Source organism: Symphalangus syndactylus, chromosome 23 (assembly GCF_028878055.3).
Source record: "Symphalangus syndactylus isolate Jambi chromosome 23, NHGRI_mSymSyn1-v2.1_pri, whole genome shotgun sequence".
Classification (NCBI taxonomy): Eukaryota; Metazoa; Chordata; class Mammalia; order Primates; family Hylobatidae; genus Symphalangus; species Symphalangus syndactylus.
Window position 1 is genome coordinate 69,786,053 of NC_072445.2, and position 19,617 is coordinate 69,805,669.

Below are 19,617 nucleotides of genomic sequence, written 5' to 3' on the forward strand. Positions count from 1 at the left end.
CCCAAAAAATGTATTTATTTCTAAATTCATCCTAAATGTTTGCAATGTTAAATATGTGTGGTGAAAGAACAGATACCTTTCATTTTTTGAATCACCTTTCAAATATTGTTACAAAAGCACATATTACTGTGAAATAGTCGTAATTTTAGAAAGAAATTATTCTTCATTCAACTTCTCTTAAGATTTTTAATTAAACTTCTTATTTTGAAAACATTCAGAACCTAGAGCAAAGTTGCAAGAATATGACAAGTTAATGATTATATGCTTTTCCTGTCTGTTGCCCCACCATTGATACTTAGCCATGCCAACTCTCTCCATCTCTATATTCTACAAAATTACAGTGCAATTATCAAATTTAGAAAACTTAACAATGACACAATACTATTATCTAATATGTGGTGAATATTCCAATTTTGTTGATGGTTACAAAATTGCCTTAAAAGCAACTTTTTCCCCTCAACACCAAAATCCAATCTAGGGTGATGCATCGCATTTAGGTGTCATGTCCCCTTAGACTTCCTTAATCAGGAGCAATCCTTAGCCTTTCTTTGTTCCATGAGGCTGAAAGTTCGTTTCTGAAGTGCTCAGGGTCTTTCATTTTGCTGAGGTCTCAGTTTGGGTGTCACTTGGTTAAGGTGGTATCATCCAGAGTTACCTTCTGGAAAGGCACCTTCTATCCTCGGAAAGAAAGGAATTTATGAGCAGGCACTGGGCAACGGTCAATATCACCCCACAATTCCACCGAATGATATTAATATTCAGCGATGATCTTTGCCTGGGCCCACGATTATTATGTTGGTTTCAAAGCAGTCATTTTCTAACTCCTCTATCGTTGGCCTTCTAGAAGGAAAGGCTTTCTCGTGGGTCCCACCCCTTCATTTGCTTGTTTTCTGCCAGCATTATGTACTCGCAGGTTTGTTTCTTTGTGCAGTGAGTTTTCACCCACTGCCTTCATGAGCCATGTTCATGCTCAGTTTCTCTCATGTGTGCCCAGTAGCAGCTCCTTCAAACTAGTCCTGTGTCCTTTTGTCCCCATCATTTGAGCAGTTCCTCACTTTGAGGCTGATCCTGTACTTTTCCTGCCTCAGCCCTGGAGTCAGCCATTCTCTAGGGAGCTGGTTCCCTGGAGTGGGTCTGGCACATGTTTAACAAAGGAAGGAAGATGCAAGAGAAGGAAGTCCAACATCCAAATCATTTAAGAGAGGCTTGAAAATACCCGAGAACAGGGGAACTCTTGCTGTCCAGTGGACTTTAACCTTAAATTTTCCATATTTTCATATTTTAGGCCCTGCATGTTTTCTTCGGGAAGGCTGTGCAGTCTGCTCTGAGGAGACAGATCAACCTAGCCCTTCTCCAGGATGAACTCCGAAAACCACAGGTATTCACGTTCAGAGGATGACGCATCTCAGAATCAGGTCTGTGTGTATGTGAACTGCTTTTATCTCTTAGAAAAGAAAATCCCCATCTTATACAGCCGCTTTATGAAAAACATGTTCATGCATCCCCAGATCAGAAAAATCATTTGTTACTTCTGTTTCCTGGAAGGGGAAAAGCACTGAATAACTTCTGCAAGCAAGGAAACCTGAGTTCAGTGTGGTTCCCAGGGCCTGCTAGCTCCTTACTGACTGAGAGCTGGACGTTTGGCTGAAGCACACATCTCTCAACAGGGGCCAGTTATATCCTTATCAAGGAGTGCCTGGATGTGTGTGTGTGTGTCTGTGTGTGTGTGTGTGTGTGTGTGTGTGTGTGAAAAAACGGAGAGAGAAATGAAAGTTGTGGAGGTGAGAAAGTATTTCGTAGGTTAGATATTAGTCATCATGAACATTTTTGCATTTAAAATGAGTATCTTGTAGGACAGAAGTTCCTAACACAGAGTTTTTAATTTTGTTTTGCTTTTTATTTTTCTAAAATAACCTTTTAAAATAACATTCCTCCAGCCTGGCTAACATGGCGAAACCTCGTCTCTACTGAAAATACTAAAATTAGTGGGGCGTGGTGGCAAACGCCTGTAATCCCAGCTACTTGGGAGACTGAGGGAGGAGAATCGCTTGAACCCAGGAGGTGAAGGTTACAGTGAGCCAAGATCATGCCACTGCACCCCAGCCTGGGCGACAGAGCAAGACTCTGTTTTGAAAAAGAATAAAATAAAATAAATAAAATTCCTCCCTATGAGACATGATACCACTAATTCACCCCTCTTCCCAAATTTGCAGATCAAGTTATTAAAGCTCTTTTCAATTCATTTTTCCTTTCTGAACAATGACTATTTAATATAAAAGAGTTAACTCGTTCTATTGTTCAATACAAATAAGGATTACAAACTGTAGAGCTATTTCTAGCAGAAGTACTTCCTTACGGAACCAATTTTTCTTCTGATTAATTCAAATTTATTTTAAACGTGTGAAAGAATTTCAAATACTGTTACATGGATATTCTAAATGTCTAAAATCAACTCTGAAATAAAGTCCCTACCTGGAGCCTCCCTGGCTCACTTTTTCTTCCTTAGCTATTCTCTCGTTCTTTCTTCCTGTATTTGTTCATTGCAAATCTTAAAGTCATGGTAAGACTGAAAACAATTAACTGAGCAAGGTAACCCCATTAGAGACAATGCTGTGAATACCTGCAGAGGGGGCTGTGGAAACAGTGACTCTGGCTGCACACAGGGTGGGGGTGGGAGTGAGGAAGACCCAGGAGGGGCCTGGCAGGGGAGCCAGAAGGGCAAAGAGCAGCAGGAGCTCCGCAGGACTTAGCGGGTGAGCAGGCAAGCGAGTGAGGGTCTTGAGGGGTGCTGGGAGCAGGTGGGCAAGTGAGGGTCTTGTGGGGTGCTGGGAGTGGATGTGCTAAAGTCTGAGAAGGGGCCATGGTCCTGATCGCTGGGGGGTCTGTCATCCTCAGTGAGGAGCTGGACTTTCCGGCCAGCACAAAGCAAAGCCCTTTGATGAGACGCTTCGCTTCAGAAGTCACCTTGGCAGCTGCGTCAGGGAATGGGTGTAGCGGCTCAAGAGTGAACCCGGAAAGGCCACAAAGGAGGTCCCTGCCTCAGTCCAGGCAAGGCTGTGGCCTAGATGAGGTGGTGGGCTCGTGTGGATGTGGCGAGAGGTGGCTGGGGCCTGGGTGGATTTTAGGGGTCGAGCTGGCCTGACTTACTGATAAGTAGATATGGAGATGGGAGGAGTTGGGAGGTCTGCTTGGGACCCACCAGTGTGGAGCCGGAAGAGAGGCCACGCTGACGGTGAAACTGAAGCTGTGAAGTCAAGGTTTGCTGGTTTTCCGGCCCACAGCAAGCCCTTCCCTGATGTGCAGGGGTCCCAGGGCCCAGTACTCTGTTCTTTGGCGGTAGCTGGTTGACCTTGTCTGAGGTCATTGTTCATCTACGCATCAGGGTCCTTCTGTGAGTTTTTGAAGCCAGAACTAGCGAAGAGAGTCAATCCAGCCCCTCCCATGTTCCCTTCACTTTCTTGAGGAAGAAGGTCTGCAACAGGAGGATGTAAAACCAACGCTGAGGAGAAGAGAGAGAGAGAGAGAGAGAGGGAGAGGGGACAGGGAGAGATGGAGTGAGAAGGGAGAGAGAACGAGAGAGAGAGGGAGGGAGAGAGGGGGAGAGAAGACAGGGAAAGATGGTGGGGAGGGAGAGAGAAAGAGATAGGGAGAAAGACAGGCAGGGAGAGGAAGAGGCAGAGAAAGGGAGAGAAGGAGATGGGGGAGAGAGACATTTGAATGAAGTCTACAGATTAGTTAATAGTGTTATCATTGTTAACTTGCTGACTTTGATCATGGCTATGGTTACGGGTGTTAATATTTGAGAAAGCTGAATGAAGGATGAACAGAGATTTTTCACCCTAAGTGAAAAGCCATAAGTCTGAAATATAAAACATTAAAAAGTTTTTTAAAAATAAAAAATCTAGGCAAAAATTATAGCACCTCAAATACTGCTTTTGATATAATTTGTGCCTAGTCAATTTCCTAAAAACATTATTTTTCTCTTGAAAAATATAAGGTGCTTTGTAGGTTAGTCTTGGCTGGTAAAAGAGGAAGGTATGCAAGATAGATATGCTCTAAAAAAGTAAATACATAGCATATGGAGCTTCTAATTTCCTAGTTGCCCCTTTTGGCCTGGAGGCATTGTTTTAAAGAAAATCTATTCTTGCTTAAGCAAAAGCTCCAGGTGAGGAGTGAGGGGTGAGTTTGGGGGCCCCCTCCGGCTCTGGGGAAAGGGGAAACAGGCGTTAAAAGCTGGGGCAGCAAGTTCCCAGCCTAGAGAGTTGGCTGTTCTTCTAGTTACCCGATTTTTTCCCCTGAATGTATCCTTCCCCATCTTTGGCTCTCCCGTTCTTCATGTTCTTCGCTCAATATACAAGGTGCCAAAGTTAAAGCCTTTCTTTTCTTCATAATGCCTCTTGGCATCACGGAGCATCTTGTGCTGGGTGTAGTGTGTGGTCCTAGAATGTCTCAGCTCAGTTTTGCTCAACAGCCTTTGCTCATCTACTTCTCATAACCTTACCCAAAAGAGTGTGCAAGTGAACACACAATCGCATAAATGTAGCAGCCTGATTTTTCATAAAACTAAGGCGCATTGAAAAAAGGAGTGAGATTGCCAATTTGTTTCGCATCTGGTGCCTTATTTTATTTTGACTCAGAGCACGTATTTACTTCCATGGTGGAAATCATGCCTGGGGCAGAGGGGAGATGTTCACCACATTTTCATATATTTAGAGAGATGTCACTAATGTGGATTCTGTGCGGCAAAGTTCGTTGTAAACTTGGAAATAATGATCATTTGTGGCCCACAGAGCCATTGTTTCATGTAATTCTCAGGAGTTGAACTTAAGTTAACATCAACATGGGGCAGAACCATACTGTTCTGAAAGTGATTTGAGGTTAGCGGCCAGGGTGAAAGCATGAGTGTCTTCCACAGATGGCTGAGCTAAGACACGGCGTATTTGGTAACTCATGCATGATGAGTCCCACAGCTGGCTCTGTAGATTCGTGGCCCAGTTTCTGGTCTCCAGGCCCAATTGCGCCTTGTTAGGGTTTCGTGGTGGAGTTTATGCTGGTGCATTCCATGGCAGGGTTAGTGGGGTTGGGTGAACATCAAAAGGTTCCGTGTGAGGGGGGAGCTGCTCCAACCAACCATTCTGACTCTCAGAAGCATCTGCCAGCATCGTTGGTCTCTACCAGATTAGACTGGGAACCTTTCTGAAGACAAGATTTCTCCTTTCTCATCTTTTGAAAACGGCAGTAGAGCCCACCTCAGAGGGTTTTGACATCACTAATATTGACCTCAGAAAAAATAACGTGTGTTTTCTAAACTTCAAGTGATCCCTGAACGCCAGAATCTTGGGAAAACCACGGTGGTCCTTACCAAAGCTTTCTCCTTGCCACGACCATAGGCCCTACAGATAGTTCCCAGCACAGTAAATGAAACAGTGTCTGCATTGGACAAAAGGCGTCTCAAACCTCCAGTAGCCTGGTTATTTTGAACAGTTTTTTTCTTTTTTGCATGAACAAATTTCTGTGCAACAAAGAATCAGAATGGCCACATGAAATAATCCTAAGTGACACTAGCCTGATGTAGATCCCGTTCAATGCAGTCCCTGCCTTCCAGGTGAGACACAGTCCTCAGCTCTGCAGATACCTACAGACAGTATCCCCTTTCCCATGTTTGACCTTTCCTGTTTCTAACCCTAACATGATGGTTTATGTTTGTCTATTGTGTAAGAAGGCAGTTGGTGTTTTTTTGTTTATAAGAATTATTCTGGAATTCTTTCCCTGATAAAGCTGCTGATAGACTGGGACCAGATTGGATAAGGTTTGGTGTTGAGGACACTTGTCGATTGTTTTGTCAGGATAGAAGGTCCAAGACACAGAGGTGGCTGCAGTGCAGAGAGCAAACAGCCTGCGGTGGACAGGAGGCTGTGGGAATACCAGTTTGGGGCTTTGTCTGTTCACACAGCTCTTGGGAGACACAGGTGAGACCCAAGAGAGAACCTCTGTGGTTCAGAGAAGGCACCTCACCTGTAGGGGGTCATCTGTTTGTCTAGGGTGGTCCCACAAATCACCTAGCCACATCAAACTCACAGAGCAGTGGTGTGGTCATTTTTTACCTCACAATAGCATGGATATAATGAAACAGAAAAAGACTTGCAATAAAATAATACATTTCCTAAATGGAAGGTGGGGATGGTGTAAGGTAAGTTAAAATACCATACAGCTATTTTAGCAGGCTTTTTGTGTTTTTTTGTTCGTTTGTTTTCTAGAAGGATGTCAACAAGATTCCCTGGGTACTCAGAGGGCAGGTGAATGATGAATTTAATCTATTCCCCATCTCTAACGTAAGATAGAGACAAAGTTTGCCAAGTTTTTTAATGACTTATTTGGAGCAGTGATTGATGAAAAATTATTGTAAAGTAGAAATACAGTATCACAGAAGATTATAGTACCAATCATGAGACCATATAATTATATATCCTCGTATATCTTATGTATGAAACTTTTGTGCATATGTTAACAGTGTTTTACAAGCTTACCATATTAGAACAGGCCCCCTGTTCCATGTTCTGAAGGCATATAAATTCACCATGGGCTTTCGAACGTCCTCAGTCCCAACTTCACAATCAGAATTGGTAAAAGCAACAAAAGGTCAGAGTTCAGAGGGCAATTTCTATCTCAAGCATGAAACTAACAGGTAAAGCAATGATGATGGCCCCTGGGAGTCGCTGGGCTGTCACAAACCCTGCCAGGGGAAGTTGGCTTTCAGTATCTTCCCTCTAGACTTCAGTGTTTTTGTGGATACAGCTCTGCAGACATTTACATGGTTTTAAAAGATGGAATAGTTCAGCTCAGGGGCAAATATATAGACACATTCAGTCTAAACTCCCACTTTAAAATACAGATTTTCTGCCCACATAAGCGGTTTAGAATCCCTACCATCATTGTCAAGTGTTTGTTTCTGAAAAGTAAATAAGATCAGAATGAAGAGCCGGTGATCAAAGGAACACAGCATTATTTGTAGCTTCCTACAATAGTGCGGGCTGGCACGCCTGTTATTGCTGCTCAGAAATGAAGACCATACCGTTAGAGATGGTTCCTTTGATCATTTCTCCAAAGCCGTCTTGTTGTCAGTGGACAGCTTCCCAGAAGACAGTGTAAAACAGCTCAGAAAGCACAAAAGACATTCATTTCAGCTTTACTATGAACAGACTTCAAAAAGCCTTGCTAACAAATGTTTCCAACTCAGCTGCGTACCAGGAACGGGAAGTGCAGGCACAGGCCATGCCCGGATCCTAAGAGTTCATGTTTCTCTGTGGCCAGCTTAGGGTTAGGGCTTCATGAAGGGGCACACCAAAAGCTCCTCTCAGGTTTCCCCTTGAAGAAATATATAAATTAAGAAACTGAGAAAGCCTCACAGTGGAAAAATTGTGACTCTTCCATCATGCATTTTTCAGATCTATTGAACTGCATGACTTCCACTCAGCCCTGATGTTCGTGGATGCTGACATCATTTTTACAAGCATTTGCTGCCTGGACATAGAGACAATCATTGACATCTACATGGCATAGCCCATTTCTGTTCCAGAAAGAGCCAAAGGTACGATGTTTTACTCATCCATATGTAACCTCAGTCTATCCTCAGACTGATGGAGTGGACTCTGTGGCAATAAGATACCAAATTATAAATAAGATCGAAGGCCATGCACACCCCTCTACACTTAAACAATAAGCTCTGTTCTAACTGCTAAAAGGTTCTTCTTTTTCTCTGGCAGCTAAACAGCACTGGCTACAAGACAAGCAACATCGAAACAATTGCAGCTCATCTGCTGCCGGACGCTGACTAGTTGACTCCCTGTTCCACCAGCCAGAACTAAAGCCTTGACTGGACAAGAGGCTGATTTCAGTCACTTTCTCCTTCATGTGTCTTCATGTCTTTGCTTCACCTTTTGATGTGTAGGTCCTAACTGCAATGCATTTAAATGTTTGATCTCCACCCCAAGGCGAGGATGCCCGTGTGACACGCACGTTAGCTTACTATGCACGTTCACGCCCGCCTTCATGACTTTCCATAGCTCCTCCTATAACCTGCTGAATATGTTTACTTAGCCAACCTGTTCAGCATCCATTTCTGCCTTACCTTTCCCCACTTGAGGTGTGTGCTTTCAGTCTCTCCTGGAGGCTACACTTCCCAACCCGCAGGGTGGCCAGTCTGCAGGTCATAACCCCCTAAAAGAAATAAAACTCTCCTTTCCAATTTGTAGATCTGGTAATTCTAACTTGACATCTGTCTCCATTGTAGGTGGCCTTTAGTGAGCCAGTGGCTCTGATTTATGTGGTCAGATTCTGAGCCGGCAGACACAAAGGTGTGGCAGGACTGGAGATTCTGCATAGGTCTGTGTGTGATGGGCTTTATGAATGCATCTATTTAATGTACTCCAAGCCAATTCTTAATGAAGCATGACACAGCCAAATATGAAAGGAGCTCATTATTGATACTTTTTATGGACCGAATTGCGTTCTCCTGAAAAGGTATGTTGAAGTCCCTCAGTATGTGACCTTTTTGGAGGAATAGAATCTTAAAGAAGTAATCAAGTTAAAATCACGTCATTCAGGTGGGCCCTAATCCAATATAACTGATGTCCTTATTAGAAGGTTAAATTTGAACAGAGACAGATGTGCATAGAGAGAACATGGCGTGAAGAGACACAGGAAGAAGACAGCCATCTATTTGGAACAGAGCTTCCCTTGTAGACCTCAGAAGGAACCAACTCTGATACCTTGGTTTTGGGCTTCCAGACTCCAGAACTGTGAGACAATAAATTCCTGTTATTTAAGGCTCACCAGTCTGCGGGGCTTTGCTATGGCATCCTGAAGAAGCGAGTGTGAAACTTAATTCATCAGTACCGAAAACATCTTGGCAGTTAAACTGCTATTGTAATACTCGTGTATTGATACGTGTTTCAGAATTTTTCTCCTCTCTTCCTCAGTATGTATGTACAGCAAAAGCTTCAGAGAGAAACTCCAGGCCATGCAAACTCATGAACTAAACTCTGGGAGAGGTGGCTGGTGATGACCTGGAAGGGAAAGATGAGTGTCTGGCACAGGACGGGACCAACTGAAAGTGGTTGTGTGGGAGGGTTTGGTGGGGTGGCTGCTGGCTGTTGTTGGGAGAGGAGCAGCAGGTGGGTTCTCTCCTCTGGCAAGGCTGCGGGTGTGGTCTGGCTTGGAGCAGGATCCAGAGCCACTGAACTCTGAAGAACTGTGAAGCTCCTGCTGCAGGTAGGAAAGAAAGAGAAGGTGAGAAGATAGGCGGAACCTTCCCAATGCCCTAGATACAGGCTGCAGGTGAGGGCACTGACCCCTGTGCAGATGTGCTGGAGCTGCAGCGCAGTGGGATGCCCAGGAACACGGAGGGCTCCTGACTTAGTGCTGAGATGCCTGGAGCATGGAGCATGGAGATGGCGAGCTGCACAATGAGAAGTGTGATCTCCTCCTTCCAAACTGCAGAGAGACCTGGATTACCCTGTCTCCGATCCTTACTGGCTATGGAATCCAGAAAAATTCTCCTAACCTTCAGTCTCAGTTTTCTCATCTCAAAAATGGGGTTTATATTAGTGTATTTATCACATTATGTTGTGAAGATTAAATGAGATAATGAACATCTGGGGCATAGTAAATGCTCAATAAATGTAGGCGGAATAAAAAAGAGATCCCCAGACCAGCATTATACAACTTACAAGGTTCCTATTGTATATTCCAGTAGGTAGAGTAGCTTTTTTAAAATTAACGGTACAGATAATAAATTACTGTGCACGAAAACACCTAACAGGCAGTGCCGTCATGTGTTTATGATACTGTTCCTCTTTCTTCTGTGCAGACATGAGTGGCCTCCAGGCCACAGCAGTGTTACCTTGATTTGTCTGCAGCATCCATCAAGGCATGTAGGAAATGTGGTTTTCAGGGACACTGAGATGTGGAATTTATTCATCCCCTCAGCAAGAATTTGCTGAGCCCCTGCCCTGTGCCAGGCAGTGCCACCTGCTCTCAGCCCATGCCTGGCATTCTGACAGAGAGAGGCAGACAGCAATGGCCCAGAGTGTCAGAGGGGGTTAGTGCTGCAGACCAGGAGTGAGGGGTGTCGGGAGGAAGTGCAAGGTTCCAGCAGGCAGCATGACAAAGCCCAGCACACAAGATGAAATGGATTGGGTGTACCTGCTCACAATGGGGGACTAGGGAGTGTCTCAAAGTTATAGTTTCATTTTCAAGAATGTTCTGATACCTCTGTTACTGTACCTAGATTGGTTTTGAGCCTACATTTCTTTGAGGCAATTTGAGGAGTGTCTGATGGAGAACATAAGATGAATAGGCACAGAAGGGAACGCCCACCCACCACGAGGCTCCCAGCACTGCCTGTGTAAAGGAAAGATCAATAGGCCAGGAGAACCAGATCAAACAAAAGGAAAATGGGAAAAGTTTATTCAGCCACTTGTCTACATCTCCACTGTGGACCTTGTCCTCGTGCCCATGGCCTCACGTTCTTTTTAGCAACAACTCTACTGAGAGATAATTCACATACCACACTGTTCACCCATTGAAAGTGTAGACTTCAGTGGTTTTTAGTACATTCCCAGAGTTGTGCAACCTTCCCCACAATCAATTTGAGAACATTTAAACCACCCCCAAAAGAAACCCTGTCCCTATATGCAGTCCCTCCCCGCTTCCCCCAGGCCCCAGCCCCTGGAAACCACTAACCTACTTTCTGCCTGTAAGGATTTGCCTTTTCTGCACATTTCATATAAATGCAGTCGTACCATGTGTGGTCTTTTGTGGCTGGTTTCTTTCCCATAATGTCTTCCAGGTCCACCATATCATAGCATGTGTCACGCTACGTGATTATGTATAATTATTCATGCCTGAATCATATTCCGTCAGCTATGACCTATCACAATGTGTCTATCCAGTGTCGGCTGGTGGATTGCCGGCCTCATTTAATTTCCCACCTGTACGACCCTGTATGCCCAGCTCTGCTGCTCACTCAGCCCTCTGTGCTGTTCTTGGATTCCCACACCCAGAAGCTGGCAGGAAGCAGTTGAGGATGGAGAGGGAAGGAGGCAGGGGCTGGGGGTCGCAGACAGCACAGCAGTGAGATCATGTGTGTCCTGGGACTCTTCCTCCCTGGCCTCAGCTCTTTTTCCCTCAGCAGTCCTATACCTGAAAACCACCCGTCCTCCTCCTCCTCCCTGGCTGCCAGAGTTTTGGGAGCAAATCCTGTAACCGTGCAGATGCCCTCCCTGAGGTGTGTTCCTGCAGCCTGCCTTCATTCTCCTCCTTGTGGTCAGGGAGAGCTGGCTCCCATCTCCTCCCAAGCCTTTGCTGCAGTTCTGGAGCTTCCATCTGGATCCTCCCCTTTCATAGTTTCTGCCCACCCTCAGCCACATGGCACTAGAGCATGAGCTTCTCGGGGGCAGGACCAGACCTTATGCATCTTGACACTCCATGGTGCTTAACACGTGTTCTTACCATGGGGGTGTGGAGCTGGGACACGCAGCCCAGCCTCTCTGAGATCTGAAGGACTGAGGGGTTCATGCCCCACTGCTGTGAGTGCTGCCAGCACCATCCCCTACCTGCCCTCTCTCTAGACATTGCCCTCTGCTGAGGGGACCCACCCTGCCCATGGTCCCTGCAGCAGCCTCAGTTCAGTGATGTCCTTGTGATAAGAGGGCCCTGCCCCCTCACCCCGATTCCACACAACTTTAAAGGGCTGCCCCCACTCCAGAGATCTTCCTGTGGGGTGGCTGAGGCTTTTGTTTTGACCACGTAGAAGCCCAACCTGTCCCTCTGCTCATCTGCCGCTTTCCCTTCCCACAGGTGTTGGTCCTGAGAGCATTCCCAAATAAATTTCCTGAACCGTCATCACCGTAGCAAAGCGGCTTCCTGGGCAACCTCACCTACAACAGCCATTTAAGAATAGGAGTTTGAAAGATATTGAGTGAAAACAATTTATAATTCAGAAAGGAAAGCTTGCCTTATAAATAAAGCTGTTCATTATTACTTAGCTAAAATAGTCGTAGTTACTTTACAAATGTTTACAGCTCCCCTGGCTTGGAGATCAATCTAATCTTTTTTTCTTTTCTTAACATTCAGTCTCTTTATGTCTATGGGTATGTAAATATTTAATTAAAACATCTTTGTATAAAATAAATGGTGGTACAAGGAAATGGAAAAAAAAAACCTTACCTGCAGAGAAAATTTGTGAAATATATTTTTCACACAAAAGAGTAAATAGAATATCCATGTTCCATTCAAATAAAAGTGAAACAAATGCCCATCTATCTTCCAAACAACTGAAGAAATAGAATATCCCCACTAACATAGATAGAAGCTCTGTTGTGCCCAGTTAACTGCCATCCTGAATGGCCAGCTAGCTAGAGGATAGATTAGATAGATAGATAGATAGATAGATAGATAGATAGATAGATAGATGATAGATAGATAGATGATAGATAGATAGATAGATACATACATACATAGATAATGGATTGGTAGATGGTGGATACATGTTAGATAGATAGATAGATACATACATACATAGACAAATTGGATACATAGATACATAGATGATTGATAGGTAGATAGATACATACATACATATATACATAGATGGATTGGTAGATGGTTGATACATGTTAGATACATACATATATACATACATACATACATACATAGAAGATGAATTGGTAGATGGTTGATATATGTTAGATGATAGATAGATGATAGATGATAGATAGATAGATAGATAGATGATACATGATATATAGATGGGAGATAGGTGGATAGATAGATGATAGGTGATGGGTAAATAGATAAGTAGATGATGCATAAATGATGGATGATAAGTAGATTATAGATGTAGATACATAATCATGTACATACATAGTGTAGTTTTTAGTGTTTGTTTCTTTCATATTTTATTTAATTGGAATTTTATACCATATTTTTTTTCTGTGACTTTCTGTTTTACTCAATGAGAGCTGCGATTCACCTATGTTGATGTGTGCCCTCACGTTTCCTTCACTTCCACTGCTGTGTAGGACTCCCTGTGTGCCTGCCCCGTAGCTTATTTAGGCATGGTATGCACTGAGATGTGGTCAGAGTTTGGGGCGACTGGGTTTCCTGCAAGCTCTGCTCCTTGTGCACCCGTGGACTCCCAATTGTTACAGTGTGACTGTGGGCTACTGCTCAGGTCTGGCACACAGCACTAGTTTCTCCGGGTGTGTGTCTAGCAGTAGAGTCACTACGCATAGAATATAGGCATGTTCAAGTTTGGTAAGTCATTCCAGACCTTTTCCAAGGGATTCCGCTGATGTACGCCCTTCCACACAGCGGATGAGAGCTGGTGTTCCCGCATACCCTCACTAGCCTGGTTTTAAGATGGGCCAATTTGCTGGAGGTGAAACGGAATGTCACCATGGTCTCCATCTGCCCTGCCCCAGTGCCACTGAGGTGAAGCATATATGATTATGGGCTAGTCATCTTTCCTCCTCTGCTAAGTGACAGCTCAAGGCTCTCACTTGATTTTTCTATTGGGCTGTTTGCCATTTTATTATAATTTGTGGTTCTTTATATCTTCTCTGCATACATTCCTTATTAGTTTTATGTAATACAAACATTTCTCTTTCAGTTTTTGTCTTTTTTCCACCCTTTGTTGTGTTTTTTGATCAAGATACATAATTAAATTGATTGTTAAAATTAAATTCTTAAATTTTATTGTAGTCTAATTTATCAAGTATTTTCTTTAATATTTGTACATCCTTGTCTTGTATAATGAATGTCTCTGTTCTAAATTTGTAAAGATATTTTCTTACATAATCTAAACATTTTATGAGTTTGTCTTTTATAGTCATTTATTCTATCTGAAATTGATGTTTAAGACTGGTGTAATATAGAAATTCACTTTCATTCTTTTCCATTTGGATAAGCAGCAACATTAATGTTTTAAAGTTTTTTGAATTGATAATGCATTCACACACAGCAAAATATCAAAGCAATGTCAAATGGCTTACAGTGAAAAGTCTTACTTCCCCCTCCCTCACAACCCACTTCTCCACCTATGCACCTACAGACAACCACTTTTAGTCATTATTTTATAAATTTCTTCGGTATCTCTATGTAAATGCAAGAAAACATGAAAATATATTTCCATTTTCCTTCTTTGCTAGACTCTTAAGAAACCTGTTTTTTCACAATTAGCAGTAGACCTTGGCGATTGTTCAACGTCCCTACCGAGACCTTCCTCGTTCTTTCTGAGGGATGGTACAGTGTTCCACTGTACAGTAAAGCCATATCTAGAGATTTTCTTTTCACTCATGATGTACCAGACTGGATCTGCCTCCCTCCCCACTGTAAGCAATTGGAATTTCTGAAGCTAAACTCTAGAACACAGGAAGCTGTAGAGGCAAGGAGTGATAACAAACTCCAGAGTTGTGGGGAGCATTCTCCTTGAGTCTCTGAGTTGGTCGTGATCTGCACTGGAGTAATGAGGACTGAATGAAGATATGTCTCTTCAAGCTTTTTGCCCATTTTTAATTGGGTGTTTGTGTTTTGTTATTGAATCATAGAGTTATTTATATGGTCTGGCTAGCAGACCCTTATCAAATATATGATTTGCAAAATAGTTGTCCCATTCTATAGGTTGTCTTTTTACTTTATTTATAATGTATTTTAAAGCACAAAGCTTTTGGTTTTGATGGAGCCCAATATTTCTATTTTTTTCTTTTGCTACTTGTGCTTTTGGCTTCCTGTGTAAAAACCCCTTGCAAAATCCAAGGTCATGAAGATTTACTTCTGTGTTTTCTTCTAAGAGTTTTATAGTTTTAGCTCTCACATTTAGGTTGTTGGTTCATTTTGAGTTAATTATTGTAAATGATGTGATGTAAGCTCCAGCTTCATTCTTTTTCATATTGGTAGCCAGCTGTTCCAGCATCATTTGTTGAAGAAACTGTGTTTCGCGTTTGAATTTTATTGGTGTCCTTGTCAAAAATCAATTGGCCTTAGATGTATGGGTTTATTTTTGGGCTCTTAGTTCTATTCCATGGGTCTTTATATTTATCCTTATACCAATACTATCCTATTTCAATCACCGTAGATTTGTAGTAAGTTTAGAATTATATGTCTTCTCTTTCAGAATTTGTGTGTATGTCTCTGTGTGTGTGGCTATTCTGGGTACTTTGCAATTCCCTATAAATTTGAGAATCAGTATTTCTATTTCTCCAAAGAAAGGCCATTAGAATTTTGATAAGGATTGCATCAAATCAGTAAGTTGTTTTGAGATTATTGCCATCTTAACAATGTTAAGTTTTGTAATCCATGAACATGGGATATCTTTCCATTTACTTATGTCTTCTTTAATTTCTTATAAGCAATATTTTGTAGTCAAACAATGTCATTGTACAAGTCTTTCGCTCTCTTGATTGAATTTCTTCCTAGGTATTATATTCTTTAGGATACCATTGTAAATTGAATGGTTTTCTTAATTTTCTTTACATATAATTCATTTCCAGTGCACTGATTTTTGTATGTTAATGTGGTATCCTGCAATTTTGCTAAATTTGTTAATTATCTCTCATAGTTTCTTGTAAATTTTCAAGGTTATACATATATATATGATTATGTCATCTGTTAATAGGGTAATTTCACTTTTTCCTTCATTTTGGATGTCTCTAATCTCTTTTTCTTGTCTAATTACTCTTAGAACTTTGTATTACTTTATGTTCACACTACTATAAAGATACTACTTGAGACTGGCTAATTTATAAATAAAAGAGACATAACTGACTCACAGTTCCATTTAGCTGATGAGGGCTCAAGAAACTTACAATCGTGGCAGAAGTTGAAAGGGGAGCAGGCATCTTCTTTACAAGGCAGCAGGACAGAGAGAGCAAAGGGGGAACTGTCAAACACTTTTAAAACCATGAGCTCTCATAAGAGCTCCCTATGATGAGAACAGCATGGGGGAAACCACCCCCATGACCAATCACCTCCTACCCTCTTCCCAGGACCCTCCTTTGACACATGGGGATTCCACGCCCAGCTAATTTTTTATATTTTCAGTAGAGACCGGGTTTCACCATGTTAGCCAGGATGGTTTCAATCTCCTGACCTCATGATCCGCCCATCTTGGCCTCCCAAAATGCTGGGATTACAGGCGTGAGCCACCGTGCTTGGCCGTGTTAATTCTTCTTTAAGTGATGAGTAGAATTCACCAGTGAAGCCATGTGAATCTGGACTTTCTTGTTGGGAGGCTTTAGTTTACTGATGCAATCTTTACGTATCATAGGTCATTTCAGGTTTTCTGTTTCTTCTTCTTGATCTAATTTTTTTATCATGCAATTGTTCATAATATTCTCCTATAATCATTTTAATTTTTGTAAAGTCAGTAGTAATGTTCCCACTTTTATTTTTGATTCAGTAATTTGAGTCTTCTATCTGTTTTCTTAGTCAACCTGGCTAAAAATTTCTCAATTTTGTTGATCTTTTTAAAGAAACAACTTTTGGTTTCATTAATTTTCCCTATTGTTTTTTAATTCTCTATTTTATTTCACTTTGCTCTATTATTTTTTCCTTCTGCTGTCTTTTGGTTTGGTTTACTCTTATTTATTTAGTCTCCTATGGTGTTAAGTTGTTTTGAAATCTTTATTTTTTTAATATAGGCATGCACAACTACAAATTTATTCATAAGCACTGCTTTTGCAGCAGCCTATAACTTCTAGTTTGTTATATTTTTGTTTTAATTTGCCTTTAAGTATTTTCTTAATTTCTCTTGGGATTTCTTCTTTGATATCTTGGTTATTTAACAGTGTGTTGATTAATTTCTATATATTTGTAAATTTTAAAATTTTCTTTCTGCTTTTGAGTTCGAGTTGATATGGCTTGGACCTGTGCCCCCACCAAATCTCATGTCAAATTTTTAGTCCCCAGAGTTGGAGGTGGGGCCTGGTGTGGGGTGGTTGGATCATGGGGGAGAATTTCTCATGAATGGTTTAGTACCATTCTCTTAGTGCTGTTCTCATGACAATGAGTAAATTCTCATGAGATCTGGCTGTTTAAAAGTGTGCAGAACCTTTGTCTCTCGCTCTTTCTTGCTCCTGCTCCCACTGTGTGAGATGCCTTGCTCCCTCCTTGCCTTCTGCCATGATTGTTAAGTTTCCTGAGGTCTCCCTAGAAGCCAAGCAGATGCCAGCATCGTGCTTCTTGTACAGCCTGCAGAACCATAAGTCAATTAAACCTCTTTTCTTTATAAATTATGCAGTCTGAGGTATTTCTTTATAACAATGCATGAACAGACTAGTTCACTGGTCTTATTTCATTGTGGTCAGGGAAGATACTTTGCATTATTTCAGTGTCTTAAAATGTATTGAGATTTGTTTTGTGGGTTAACATATGATCTATTCCAGAGAAGGTCCCAAGTGCATTTGAGAAGAATGTGTATTTGGGGTAGCATATGTATTATTGGGTAGAATTTACTGATATGTTTGTTAGTTTATAGTATCATTCAAGTTATCTGTTTTCTTTTTGATCCTCTATTTGTTCTATCTATTACTGAAGGTGGGATATTGAAGGCTCCAACTATTCCTTTCTACAATTCTGTCAATGTTTGTTTCGCATATTTGGGGGCTTTCTTATTATATAATTCCTGTATACCTTTACTTGACTTATCTTTTTTGGTTACTCTTTGCATAAAATTTATTTTCTTCACTTATTCACTTTCAACCTATATGTGTCTTTGAATTTTAAGTGAGTCACTTATAGACAACATATAGTTGGATTTTGTGGAGTTTTTCTTTCTGCCAATCTCTGCCTATTCTAAGGACAGAAGTATCTTCTTTTCTTGTCCGTAAATACTTTAAGTGTGAATATACTAAACAGAAGAGTATCAACTGAAGAGTTTAGTATATTCACACTTAAAGTATTTACTGATAAGAGAAGAAGGTAATTTTGTCACGTTGATTTTGTTTTCTATATGTCTTATATCTTTTTTTGTTCTTCAATTCATAGGTAGACATCAATGCAGTAGAATTGAGAGTTCAGAAATAAACCGATAAATCTATAGTCAAAAATTTTTTGACAACTGTCACAAGACCATTCAATGAGGGCAAGAAGAGTCTTTCCAAAAAATGATATAGAACAACTGGATAGCCAATACAGAAGAATGGAATTGGACCTGTACCTCACACCATGTGCAAAAATTAACTCAAAATGGATTAATGACCCAAATTTAAGAGCTAAAACCATAGAAATACTAAAAGAAAACATACAGGTAAGTCTTCATTACCTTAGATTTTGCAAAGGATTCTTATATATGACACCAAAAACAAATGGAAAGTTATGAGCTCCTGGGAGACAGTTACACTTCTGCCTTGGATGAAGGTATAAAATAGGTAAGATACTGTAATAGCAGTGGAGATGCTCTGCCAGACCTCCCTTCAGGAAAGGATTTGCTTCCCAATGTGGGGAATGAGGGCACACACTCTCCGGCTACCAATTCCTTCAAGGTCTGCCTCCCTGGAGGTCCCGCCATCCTGAGGCAGCCTGGTTTTGGAGAACCCAACCTGTCACAAATATCCACGCAGGTCATGTTAGATGGGAATGGGGAAAATTTGGAAGAACTAATTAAAATTGCATAAATGAGTAAATTCCTTGAAAAAGGGAATGTAACAGATTATTAGCAGGGGATTGAGAGGTTGACAGCTGGTTTTGATTCCATTCATTCAATGCTCAGACTTTGAGCTTCTACTTCATGCTAGGTGGTAAGGTGTGCAAGTAGACACAATAAAAAATGATAAAGGGGATATCACCACTGATCCCACAGAAATAAAAACCACCATCAGATAAGATTATAAACACCTCTGTGCAAATAAACTAGAAAATCTAGAAGAAATTGATAAAGTCCTGGACACATACACCCTCCCAAGACTAAACCAGGAAGAAGTCGAATCCATGAATAGACCAATAACAAGTTGTGAAATTAAGGCAGTAATTAATAGCCTACCAAGCAAAAAAAAGCCCAGGACCAGACAGATTCACAACCGAATTCTACCAGAGGTACAAAGAAGAGCTGGTACCATTCCTTCTGAAACTATTCCAAGCAATAGAAAAAGAGGGACTCCTCCCTAACTCATTTTATGAGGCCAGCATCAACCTGATACCAAAACCTGGCAGAAACACAGCAAAAAAAGAAAATTTCAGGCCAATATCCCTGATGAACATCAATGTGAAAATCCTCAATAAAATACTGGCAAACCAAATCCAGCAGCACATCAAAAAGCTTATCCACTATGATCAAGTTGGCTTCATCCCTGAGATGCAAGGCTTGTTCAACATTCACAAATCAATAAATGTAATCTATCACATAAACAGAACCAATGACCAAAAGCACATGATTATCTCAATAGATGCGGAAAAGGCCTTCGATAAAATTCAACACCTCTTCGTGCTAAAAACTCTCTATAAACTAGATATTGATGGAACATATCTCAAGATAATAAGAGATATTTATGACAAACCCACAGCCATTATCATACTGAATGGGCAAAAGCTGGAAGCATTCCTATTGAAAACTGGCACAAG

The 19,617-nt window shown here is 41.5% G+C and overlaps 1 long non-coding RNA gene across 1 annotated transcript in view; it reads left to right on the forward strand.

Annotated features, from left to right (window-relative positions):
• Nucleotides 1-19,617, forward strand: part of LOC129473094 (uncharacterized) — a 153,528-nt gene that overhangs the window by 104,845 nt on the left and 29,066 nt on the right. Inside the window, exons 4-8 of the long non-coding RNA XR_010119230.1 lie at nt 1,286-1,415; nt 7,446-7,588; nt 7,764-7,944; nt 8,291-8,520; nt 18,046-18,307. This is a non-coding gene — a long non-coding RNA (uncharacterized lncRNA). The remainder of the gene's footprint in view (nt 1-1,285; nt 1,416-7,445; nt 7,589-7,763; nt 7,945-8,290; nt 8,521-18,045; nt 18,308-19,617) is intronic.